Genomic DNA, 12,788 nt, shown 5'->3' with positions numbered 1-12,788 from the left:
AGGGTTTTGTATGACAAATGCGATTTCATATGATAAATTTTGTTTGTTGAAAGTTTTTGTCCTAGGTTAGCTTGAGCATGCGAATTGATAAAAGCCTCATGCGATTTTATATGATTAGTTAGTTTTCGGGGATTATGATTCAATTACACATGCGATTATATTAATTTTAGTTGTCTAAAGCATGCGATTTATAGGGTTGGTTAGTTTTGGTAATGCTTTACTAAGACATGCGAATTCATAATTCATTCATGCGATTTTATCAACTTAATGAGTTAGTGTACATGATTAACTGATAAATGCGATTTTATAAAGGTTTTTGACTGATAGCATGCGATTTTGTAGAAATATGTCACACCCCGGCCGCGTATAACATGCAACCGCGGCGGAAAACGTCGGGGAGTGTTGTGGACAGAATTAATTGTTTCATAACCATGGAAATCAAAGTTACATTTTATTTATAAACAAGAGTGCTACATCGTTCCAAAACAAGAAATACAAAGTTCATAACATATTTAAACTAGCTTGTCTTCATTTTTAGGCTCTAAGGCACAGGTCCGCCCTAGTATCATGATCATCATCTTATGGAACAGCTCCTGAAAACACATGTGAAAGTAGGTATGTCAGCATAAAAATGCCTGTGAGATACATAGGTTTTGTGAAAGTGGGATTCATGACTTGAGTTTTAAAGAAATGTTTAATAACAGTCAGTCATGAACCTTGTAATTTGTCTCGCTTGGTAACCCATTTGAAAAACGATAATATCAGATGATATGTATAGGTGAACGTAAGGTTAAATGAATAATCCTAGTAAAATGAGTTGAATAAGATAAGTTATTTTGTAAGACAATGTCTTATGAAAAGTATGTTATTGGTATAAAATGTTATATGTCTAAACTGAAATGATTTAGATAACGCTAAGATATGTAATATAATATAAACACTTATATATAGGAAGTACCAGCGGCGTATCCACCATGTTTGCATCATATTACATACTCCACGTTACTCAAACCATTTACCCAAACCATCCACCATGTAAGATTGTTCTTGTATAACTCAATTGTCAAGTGTTATTGTATAAATCATGTCAAATGTCTATGTTCAATGTAAATCATGTAATGTGTATCCCAAAATGTATCATGTACGGTAAGCGAAATGTATCAACTTAAACCATATGTAAAATGCACAAATCAAGTCGTTGAAGTAAAACGTGGTTTAAATCAACGTTATGTTCTGTGGAAAAATGCATGCTCTATTGTTATTAACATTTATGCGGTATTCTGAAATATGCATACATCCAAGCCTTGAGACTGTGGCGATAAACCCTTAAACAAATTAAAGGTTTATCTAAGTTATGTATATCGAATTCGGTCATTCCTTACAATCCTATCAAACCCAGGACTTCAGGAACGGGAGTTGTCAATTCCTATGGTACCACTACCTACTAACGAACGGCGTAGCTAATGTTAATGAATGTATTGTCCCATGTTAAACAAACCAAATGTCATAACAAAATGAAGGCATGTGATGAAAACAATTGTACTAAGTATGCGAAGTAAGCATACGAAGCATAATTGTTCATGTAAATAAATGTGCCCATATGCTGAGTAAACATATGCAGCAGAAAGGTTCATGTAAATCAATGTGTCCATATGTTGAGTAAACATATGCAACAGAAATGTTCATGTAAATCAATGTGTCCATATGCTGAGTAAACATATGCAACAGAAATGTTCATGTAAATCAATGTGTCCATATGCTGAGTAAACATATGCAACAGAAATGTTCATGTAAATCAATGTGTCCATATGTTGAGTAAACATATGCAACAGAAATGTTCATGTAAATCAATGTGTCCATATGCTGAGTAAACATATGCAACAGGAATGTAATGTAAATCAATGTACTAAGTACGCACACAATGGGCATACATAGCATGAAATGTAATGTAATGAAATCGTGTACTATAATGTACTAACAACATAGCAGGCATATGATGTGAAAACATGGAAAGCATGAATGTAAAAGATAGGCACATGTGTTTCACCCCAAAACAGTTTAGAAAACAGTAAAAGAGGGGTTGAATGTACTCACATTGACTCCTCGAAAACATGTAAAAGATGGGGTTCTATGTACTCACCTGAGATTGCTTTGGAGTTCTTGTATAATAACCAGATAATGCTAAAGATCACGGGATATCAAACGGCACCTAATAGGTAGCTATGTTAATATACAGGACCAAATTCGGAAGGATCGGATAGTATGCGGGTTCGTAAACCAAACGAGTATGGAGACTCGTGAAATATGGTTTAACAAAGCCTACATACTAAAATGAAACCTAACCTAAGTGCTTACGGCCCATCACGACCCGTTTAGGTAGCTTATGCTACCCTAACGCGTCGTTCGCGTAGAACCTAATCGCGACCACAAGGTATAACCTCGGAAGGTTATAGCTATGGTCACCTAATGTGTTTGGTCGGATCCTAATGATCGACCGAATGGGTCGGGTTCGAAAGTATAAGCGATGGTTTAGATCGCTTACCTTACGACCCTATATAAGCACTAAACTAAAAGTGACGAGCTAAGCATGTTAGAACATGCTTAACTAAGTTTAGAAAACAGGTTTGTCATCAAAGCAAACGGCTTTGATGCGCACGAGTAGTTTGGTTACAAAATATGCAAGAATGCACATGTTGGCCGAAACTACGACTCGTCACTGAGCCTAGATAACGTGGTAATCAGTAGGTATAGTCACTACGGACTATAACCATCGTGATCACGCTCACGTTATGAAGTTCCATGAACTTCGTGTTGACCATAGGCTGGTCAATGCAGAAAGTCAACAAAACGTTGACTTTCGGACTCGAAAAGCGAATAAAAGAACGAAAGAAGACTTACGGAGGGTCCCCGAATGCTAATCTAGATCAAAGAGCTCAGGTATGAAGCAATGGCATCAACTTAAAGCATTTTGATCAGATTGTGTGAGTTTTTAGCAACAAGGGGGGGGGGGGTATTTATAGGAAAAGTAGAGCTGTTAGGATCGTTTCTTGATTTTCGTGCCACGATCCTAAGCGTCCACTTGTCAAAATGTTGTGGTTACTGAAAATGGCCCTTGTCTCTTGATTGGGTGAAAGGGCATTGCCCCTTGAACGAACGAAAGGCCAACTGTAAGTGGATTCAAAAATTGAATCTGGTCTGTTAGTCCCACGTGGCCCGCGTAAGGATTTGGGCAATCCTTACGCGCCCCGCCTGAGGGTCACAGATCAGGATTTTCAGTTTTAGTCCCTGCACTTCAGAAACATGCAATTTGGCCCATTTTCGGCACGTTTAAGCCCCGTTAACCTCATTTCAAGGCTCTAAGATGAAGTTAAAGTGTAGGGTACTTGAAATACGCTCAAAAATATTCCGGATGTCGGTTCGTTTGGTCGTACGATCGCGATATTCGCTTAATTACGACGGAATGCGCGTAAGCGCGAAAGACGATCCAAATGACGCGACGAATGGATTTTTCTCATGCCAAACACTAAGGAATAATATTAGGATGATTACATAAATTTTTGGATGTCCGGATGTATTCAGAACGTAAGTTATGCGCGAAAGTGCAAACTTGTGCACTTTTTGACACTTTTAGTCCCTGAATGACCCAAAAATTTATTTTAGCATACCAAATCCCTCAAAGCCTATTTCTAAGATATGTAAAGGATGTTTATGGTATGTTTACCTTATGGACATGTTCCGGAATGTTCGTTACAGTTCAAATTGGCATACTTTCGCAGTTTGTTAAGTTTAGTCCCTGTAAGCTAATTAACTTGTTTTTGCCATACCAAAGCCTTCAAAACTTATTTCTAAGTTATGTAAAGGTTATTTAAGGTATGTTGAGTATATGTTGATGTTCAGGAGTATTTGTCGCATTAAACTGAGCACGTTTAAGCACCTGTTAGCGTATAACTCTCCAGAAAGCGATGTAGAGTTTGAAATTGAACAAGAGTCAAAATATGAAAAATGTAAAACACAACCAAACGAACATTGGGATCAATAACATTGTTTTATTGATAATTGAACTGTGGAAATTTTGTCCCGAAATTTATTTAGAGGAAACTCGTGGAAAAAGATGCGGATATTTTGCCTTCATTTGATCTTCACGTTCCCAAGTAAACTCGGTTCCACGTTTAGATTCCCAGCGAACGTTGACCAAAGGAATGCGCTTGCGTTTAAGCCACTTGACTTCATGTTCCATGATTTCTACCGGTTTCTCAACAAATTTCAGTGTTTTAACAACACGAATCTCGTCAAGTGGTATGTGGAGGTTTTCATCAGCTAAACATCTCTTGAGATTGGACACGTGGAAGGTTGGATGAACATTTCCAAGTTCAGGAGGTAACTCAAGTCTGTAGGCTACCTTACCGATTCTTTCGACGATCTTGAATGGTCCAACGTATCTAGGTGCAAGTTTTCCTTTCTTTCCGAATCTGATCACTCCTTTCCAAGAAGAGACTTTAAGTAATACTCGATCACCGACTTGAAAATCCAAGGGCTTGCGTTTTAGGTCCGCGTGACTCTTTTGACGGCTTCTAGCTGTCTGAAGGTTATCACGAACTTTCTTTACCTTATCTGTTGTCTCTAAAATGAGGGCTGGTCCAGTAAGTTGAGCCTCGCCAATCTCATTCCAGCAGACTGGTGAACGACATTTTCGACCATAGAGAGCATCGAAAGGAGCCATGTTGATGCTGGAGTGATAACTGTTGTTGTAGGAAAATTCAATCAACGGGAGATGTGAATCCCAACTACCACCAAAATCGATCACACAAGCTCTAAGCATATCCTCCAGTGTCTGGATTGTTCTTTCAGATTGACCATCCGTTTGCGGATGATAAGCTGTGCTCAGATTAAGTTGGGACCCCATAGCAGATTGCATGTTCTCCGAAAATGAGAAGTGAAACGAGCATCTCTGTCAGAAATGATGTTCAAAGGAACACCATGTCGAGCTACAATTTCATCCACGTAGATTTGAGCAAGTTTGTCAGCAGAAAAATCCTCACGGATTGGCAAGAAATGCGCTGACTTTGTAAGACGATCGACGACTACCCAGATGGCATCGTGACCTTTCTTCATGCGCAGGAGTTTGGTAATGAGATCCATAGTAATGTTTTCCCATTTCGAAACTGGGATCTCTGGTTGTTCCAATAAACCCGAAGGACGCTGATGTTCAGCCTTAACCTTAAGACAAGGCATTTTGATACATATAAGGCAATGTCTTTCTTCATACCAGGCCACCAATACTGAATACGAAGATCCTTATACATCTTATCTGAGCCAGGATGAATAGAATAACGAGACTTATGGGCTTCATCCATAAGCAAGGTATGGAGATTATCTTGGCTTGGGACCCACAAACGGTCCATGAAGTAATACGATCCATTGTCCTTCATTTCAAGAGCAGGTGTTATGTGATAAGGAAATTCCTTATCCATCAAACCTTGTGAAACACAAGATTGTTGAGCCTGAGAAATACGGGCTTGGATATCGGTTTGAGCTTGGATAACAGATTGGACACGAACACAATGAAGCTTAGTACGTTCCTTGCGACTTAAAGCATCAGCTACGACATTTGCCTTACCGGGATGGTAGCGAATCTCACAGTCGTAGTCGTTTAGAAGTTCAACCCAATGTCTTTGCCTCATGTTGAGTTCCTTCTGATTGAAGATATACTGAAGACTCTTGTGGTCCGTGAAAACCACACAATTTGTACCGTACAAATAGTGTCTCCAGATTTTAAGAGCGAAGACAACTGCACCCAACTCAAGATCATGAGTGGTGTAGTTTTTCTCATGAATCATCAACTGCCTTGATGTGTATGTTATGACTTTGTTTCTTTGCATTAGGACGCAGCCAAGACCTAATTTAGATGCGTCGCAATAAACGACGAAATCATCATTGCCCTCGGGTAATGTTAGGACAGGCGCGTTGCAAAGCTTTTGTTTCAAAGTCAAAAATGCTTCCTCTTGTGTGATTCCCCAATCAAATGGCTTGTTCTTCTGAGTTAGAGCAGTTAGAGGAACTGCAATCTTTGAGAAGTTCTCTATGAAGCGGCGGTAATAACCCGCCAGACCAAGAAAAGAACGAACTTCAGTAGGAGTAGTAGGCGTATCCCAATCCTTAATCGCACTGATCTTGGAGGGATCTACATGAATACCTTGTTCGTTGACAATATGTCCTAAGAATTGAACTTCTTTAAGCCAAAATTCACACTTGGAGAATTTGGCGAAAAGTTGCTCTTTCTTTAGGAGTTCCAAAGTAAGACGAAGATGTTGTTCATGATCAGCTCGCGTCTTAGAATATATCAAAATGTCATCAATGAAAACGATGATGAACTTATCCAAATATGGTTTGCAGACCCTATTCATCAAGTCCATGAAAACAGCAGGAGCATTAGTCAAACCGAATGGCATGACTGTGAACTCATAATGTCCATAACGAGTACGGAACGCCGTCTTGGGAATATCTTCTTCATGCACACGGAGTTGATGATATCCAGATCGCAGATCAATCTTTGAAAAGTAAGAAGCGCCTTGCAATTGATCAAAGAGATCATCAATGCGAGGTAGGGGATATCGATTCTTGATGGTGAGCTTGTTAAGCTCACGATAATCGATACACATCCTAAAAGATCCATCCTTCTTCTTAACAAAAAGAACGGGAGCACCCTAAGGTGAAAAGCTAGGACGGATAAAACCTTTGTCGGAGAGCTCCTGAAGCTGTTTAGATAACTCTTGCATCTCAGACAGTGCAAGACGGTATGGAGCTCTGGCAATGGGATTTGCACCAGGTACGAGATCAATACGGAACTCGACTTGGCGTGCTGGAGGTAGACCAGGTAACTCTTCAGGGAAAACTTCAGAATAATCCCGAACGACAGGAATATCTGAAATAGTCTTACCCTTTCCTTTATCTGCTGTAACATGTGCTACGAAAGCCACATAGTTCTTCCGAAGATACTTCCGTGCTTTAAAACAAGACATAAGTCTGAGACCACCGGCAGGCTTCTCACCACGAACCTGTAGGATCTCGCCTATCGACAGCGGCACACGAACAATCTTCTCAGAACAAACTATCTCTGCGCGATGCTTAGATAACCAATCCATTCCCACAATAACGTCGAAGCTTCCAAGTTGCATTGGCATGAGGTCAATAGGAAAAATATGGTGGTTAAGGTTCAACTGGCAGTTGCGGAGAACAGAATTAAGAACAATGGGTTCACCACTGGCAACCTCTACTGTCAAAGGTTTACCTAGTTTCGTTCTAGACACGCAAAGCATTGGCTCAAAAGACAATGACACAAAACTCTTGTCGGCACCCGAATCAAAAAAAACAGATGTTGGCTGATTATTAATAAAGAACGTACCGTTCACCACTTCGTTGTCTGCTTGTACTTCTTGTGCATTCATGTTGAAGACTCGACCTCGAGCCTGAGCCTGATTTTGGTTTGCATTCTGGTTCTGGTTGGCTAGCCTTGGACACCGATTTCTGTAGTGGGTCAGATCCCCACAGTTATAACAAGCACCTGGTGGGTAGTTTGGTCGTGCAGCCTAACCCTGTTGCTGAGCAACTTGTTGAGCAGGGTTCTGAACTGCGCGATTCTGAGCAAACCGACAAACATCGGCAAGATGACCCGACTTCCCACAGTTAGTACAGAAACGGCACTGATATTGCGGCTGATGGTGACTGTTGCATTGATTGCACAAAGGTGCACTTCCTGAATAGGGCTTCTTGGCTAGAGGCTGGTTGGGAGCTGCCTGGTTAGCTTGGGCAGTGACAGCATAGTTTTGGGAAGCCTTACGCTTCTTTGCCCTCTTTGATGAACCAGAATCCTTTCCATTCTTGTTTTGACCTTTCTTGCTATCTTCCTTGTCAACCGACTGCTTCTTCCCCTTGTCACCCTTCCTGTGTAATTTATTCTTTCGAATCTGCGACTCAGTCAACGTCGCTGATAACTCGATCGCCTGACGGAGTGTGGTAGGGTTGCTACCAGTAAGGATGTCTTGTACCGAGTCAGGCAGGCCGTCGATGTACCTTTACGATATCCTTATCGAGTGGGGTAACCATAGTCGGGCAAAGCAGACTCAACTCCTCAAACCTATCAGTATAAGCCCTGTGCTCGCCACTATCTTGCTTCAAAACATCAAATTCTTTCTCCAACGCTCGTTGTTCATGACGAGGACAAAACTCCCTCATCATAAGAGCTCTCAGTTCAGCCCATGTCTGAGCTAGAGCAACTTCTGCACCTTGATCTCTCATAACCCCGTTCCACCACGTAAGAGCCCTCTTCTGAAACACACTCAAAGAAAATTCGACCTTGCGATTGTCAGGACACTGCACATAACGGAAAGTGTTCTCGATGCTCTCGAACCACTGAAGAAGCCCAGTTGCTCCCTCAGAACCACTAAACTTGAGTGGCTTAGCCGAGTTAAAATCCTTGTATTTGCACGTACCATTGTTGTTGTTGTTGGCCTGGTTCCATTGAGCAAAGAGATTTGGGAATTGAGCAGCCATCTGCTGCGCAATAATTTCTGCCAGTTCGGCAGTAGCTATCTAGTTGTCGCGTCGAGGAGGCATTCTAGAAGAGAAAAACATGAAATGAAACGAGTGAGATGATTGGATGAAGAGAATAAGATGAAGCAAAATCAACAAAAGCAAAGATGGCGGTTATGCGTCGCAAAGCAAACAAGCGACATGAAATGTCTAGTCAAAGTAAATGGGTCAGAATTAGTGTATCGCGAAGACATGCTCGCCTATAAGTGAACACTCACCCCAAGAGTTCCCAGGTAAGAGTGACTGGTCTGATTATGTGGATTTGTACGAACACTCTAGCCTTTGACAGAAAACCCAGGGTACAGGCATTCACTCTTCCAGTTCGCACATGTTCACACTATTAACCCAAAACTTTGACGGGATTTTTGAAATCCAAAGAGGTTCAAAACCATATAACAGAGGGTTCAAAACCTAGTAATCAATCATTCTCGAACAGATGATTAATTTTCAAAGCAGATTCGGAACCGAAGTTCTCGTTGTGGTTATCACCTAAGGACAGGTGATGTGCATGTTTTAAACTCTAAACACAAGATAACTTGTGTTAGGGTCCTAGAAAGTTATAGTCTAGGTCAAAGCATTACTAATAACCTAATTCCCTATAACCATTGGCTCTGATACCAACTCTTCTGTCACACCCCGACCGCGTATAACATGCAACCGCGGCGGAAAACGTCAGGGAGTGTTGTGGACAAAATTAATTGTTTCATAACCATGGAAATCAAAGTTACATTTTATTTATAAACAAGAGTGCTACATCGTTCCAAAACAAGAAATACAAAGTTCATAACATATTTAAACTAGCCTATCTTCATTTTTAGGCTCTAAGGCATAGGTCCGCCCTAGTATCATGATCATCATCTTATGGAACAGCTCCTGAAAACACATGTGAAAGTAGGTACGTCAGCATAAAAATGCCTGTGAGATACATAGGTTTTGTGAAAGTGGGATTCATGACTTGAGTTTTAAAGAAATGTTTAATAACAGTCAGTCATGAACCTTGTAATTTGTCTCGCTTGGTAACCCATTTGAAAAACGATAATATCAGATGATATGTATAGGTGAACGTAAGGTTAAATGAATAATCCTAGTAAAATGAGTTGAATAACATAAGTTGTTTTGTAAGACAATGTCTTATGAAAAGTATGTTATTGGTATAAAATGTTATATGTCTAAACTGAAATGATTTAGATAACGCTAAGATATGTAATATAATACAAACACTTATATATAGGAAGTACCAGCGGCGTATCCACCATGTTTGCATCATATTACATACTCCTCGTTACTCAAACCATTTACCCAAACCATCCACCATGTAAGATTGTTCTTGTATAACTCAATTGTCAAGTGTTATTGTATAAATCATGTCAAATGTCTATGTTCAATGTAAATCATGTAATGTGTATCCCAAAATGTATCATGTACGGTAAGCGAAATGTATCAACTTAAACCATATGTAAAATGCACAAATCAAGTCGTTGAAGTAAAACGTGGTTTAAATCAACGTTATGTTCTGTGGAAAAATGCATGCTCTATTGTTATTAACATTTATGCGGTATTGTGAAATATGCATACATCCAAGCCTTGAGACTGTGGCGATAAACCCTTAAACAAATTAAAGGTTTATCTAAGTTATGTATATCGAATTCGGTCATTCCTTACAATCCTATCAAACCCAGGACTTCAGGAACGGGAGTTGTCAATTCCTATGGTACCACTACGTACTAACGAACGGCATAGCTAATGTTAATGAATGTATTGTCCCATGTTAAACAAACCAAATGTCATAACAAAATGAAGGCATGTGATGTAAACAATTGTACTAAGTATGCTAAGTAAGCATACGAAGCAAAATTGTTCATGTAAATCAATGTGCCCATATGCTGAGTAAACATATGCAGCAGAAATGTTCATGTAAATCAATGTGTCCATATGTTGAGTAAACATATGCAACAGAAATGTTCATGTAAATCAATGTGTCCATATGCTGAGTAAACATATGCAACAGAAATGTTCATGTAAATCAATGTGTCCATATGCTGAGTAAACATATGCAACAGAAATGTTCATGTAAATCAATGTGTCCATATGTTGAGTAAACATATGCAACAGAAATGTTCATGTAAATCAATGTGTCCATATGCTGAGTAAACATATGCAACAGGAATGTAATGTAAATCAATGTACTAAGTACGCACACAATGGGCATACATAGCATGAAATGTAATGAAATCGTGTACTATAATGTACTAACAACATAGCAGGCATATGATGTGAAAACATGGAAAGCATGAATGTAACAGATAGGCACATGTGTCTCACCCCAAAACAGTTTAGAAAACAGTAAAAGAGGGGTTCAATGTACTCACATTGACTACTCGAAAACATGTAAAAGATGGGGTTCTATGTACTCACCTGAGATTGCTTTGGAGTTCTTGTATAATAACCAGATAATGCTAAAGATCACGGGATATTAAACGGCACCTAATAGGTAGCTATGTTAATATACTGGACCAAATTCGGAAGGATCGGGTAGTATGCGGGTTCGTAAACCAAACGAGTATGGAGACTCTTGAAATATGGTTTAACAAAGCCTACATACTAAAATGAAACCTAACCTAAGTGCTTACGGCCCATCACGACCCGTTTAGGTAGCTTATGGTACCCTAACGCGTCGTTCGCGTAGAACGCGTTCGGAACGCCTAACATCGCGACCACAAGGTATAACCTCGGAAGGTTATAGCTATGGTCACCTAATGTGTTTGGTCGGATCCTAATGATCGACCAAATGGGTCGGGTTCGAAAGTATAAGCGATGGTTTAGATCGCTTACCTTACGACCCTATATAAGCACTAAACTAAAAGTGACGAGCTAAGCATGTTAGAACATGCTTAACTAAGTTTAGAAAACAGGTTTGGCATCAAAGCAAACGGCTTTGATGCTCACGAGTAGTTTGTGTCACACCCCGACCACGTAGAACATACAAAACGTGGCGGAAACGTCGGGGAGTGTTGTAACAGAATCATTGTTTCATAACACATGGAAATTTAAATATTGTTTTATTGATTAAATGAACTTGTTGTTCTATTACAATCACATAAGTACAACTATGATCTTCCAAGTTTTAAAGTTGCTAAGGCACGAGTCCATCCTAAATGTAGCATGCATCAACAATCATCTCAAGACAGCACCTGAAACATGTGTAAAAATAGGTACGTCAGCATAAAAATGCTTGTGAGATACATAGGTTTTGTGAAAACGGAGTTCATGACTTGAGTTTGAGAAAATGTTTAGTCATGAACCTCGTATTTTTGCTTTGTCTTGTAAATCATTTGAAAAACGATAGGATCAGATGATATGTATAAATAAGAGAATAAGGTATGGTTAACTGAATAACCATGTAAAAATGAGTTTGTATAAGTTAAGTTGTTTGAAAAACAATGTTTTAATAAAACGTTTATGGTATATATAAAATATACCTTGGTTTTAAGAAAGTTGAATAAGTAATATATTAAAATATATTTCAGTTCCAATATTGTTAACCCAAGTGTACTAAATAACGCCACGGTATGTAATGCAATGAAAACACTTATATATAAGAAGTACCAGCGGCGTATCTACCATGTTTTCATCACATTACACTTGTTCCGTTATCTAAACACTAGCCAAAACCAAATCGTTTGATAGATAGTATATTAAATATACTTTAGTTGTTCAAAATAATAGTTTTCAGTAGTATATTACAGGTATACCTTGGATTTATAAATAACACATTAAACTATGCTTTAGTTTTGTAAGTAACATATCAGAATGCTTTGGATGTGATAAATAACATATTAAACTATGTTTTAGTGTTGTAACTAACATATCAGTATATGCTTTGGATGTGATAAATAACATATTAAACTACGTTTTAGTGTTGTAACTAACATATCAGTATATGCTTTGGATGTGATAAATAACACATTAAACTATGTTTTAGTTATGTAAGTAACATATCACAGTATGCTTTGGATGATTACAAAATATATGTTGGTTCTGTACAATACCACACATGAGAGTATATCAAACTATACTTTTTGGGAGTATATCAAAATATACTTTAAAGGTGCGATTTAAGAATTCATTCAGACCTGGTGCATCAAACTACACCTTTGAGACTATAGGGATACCACAAAGGAAATCCCTATTTGGATGGA

This window comes from Helianthus annuus, chromosome 7 (assembly GCF_002127325.2).
Source record: "Helianthus annuus cultivar XRQ/B chromosome 7, HanXRQr2.0-SUNRISE, whole genome shotgun sequence".
NCBI classification, from domain to species: domain Eukaryota; kingdom Viridiplantae; phylum Streptophyta; class Magnoliopsida; order Asterales; family Asteraceae; genus Helianthus; species Helianthus annuus.
Note: the sequence above shows the minus strand (reverse complement) of the source record.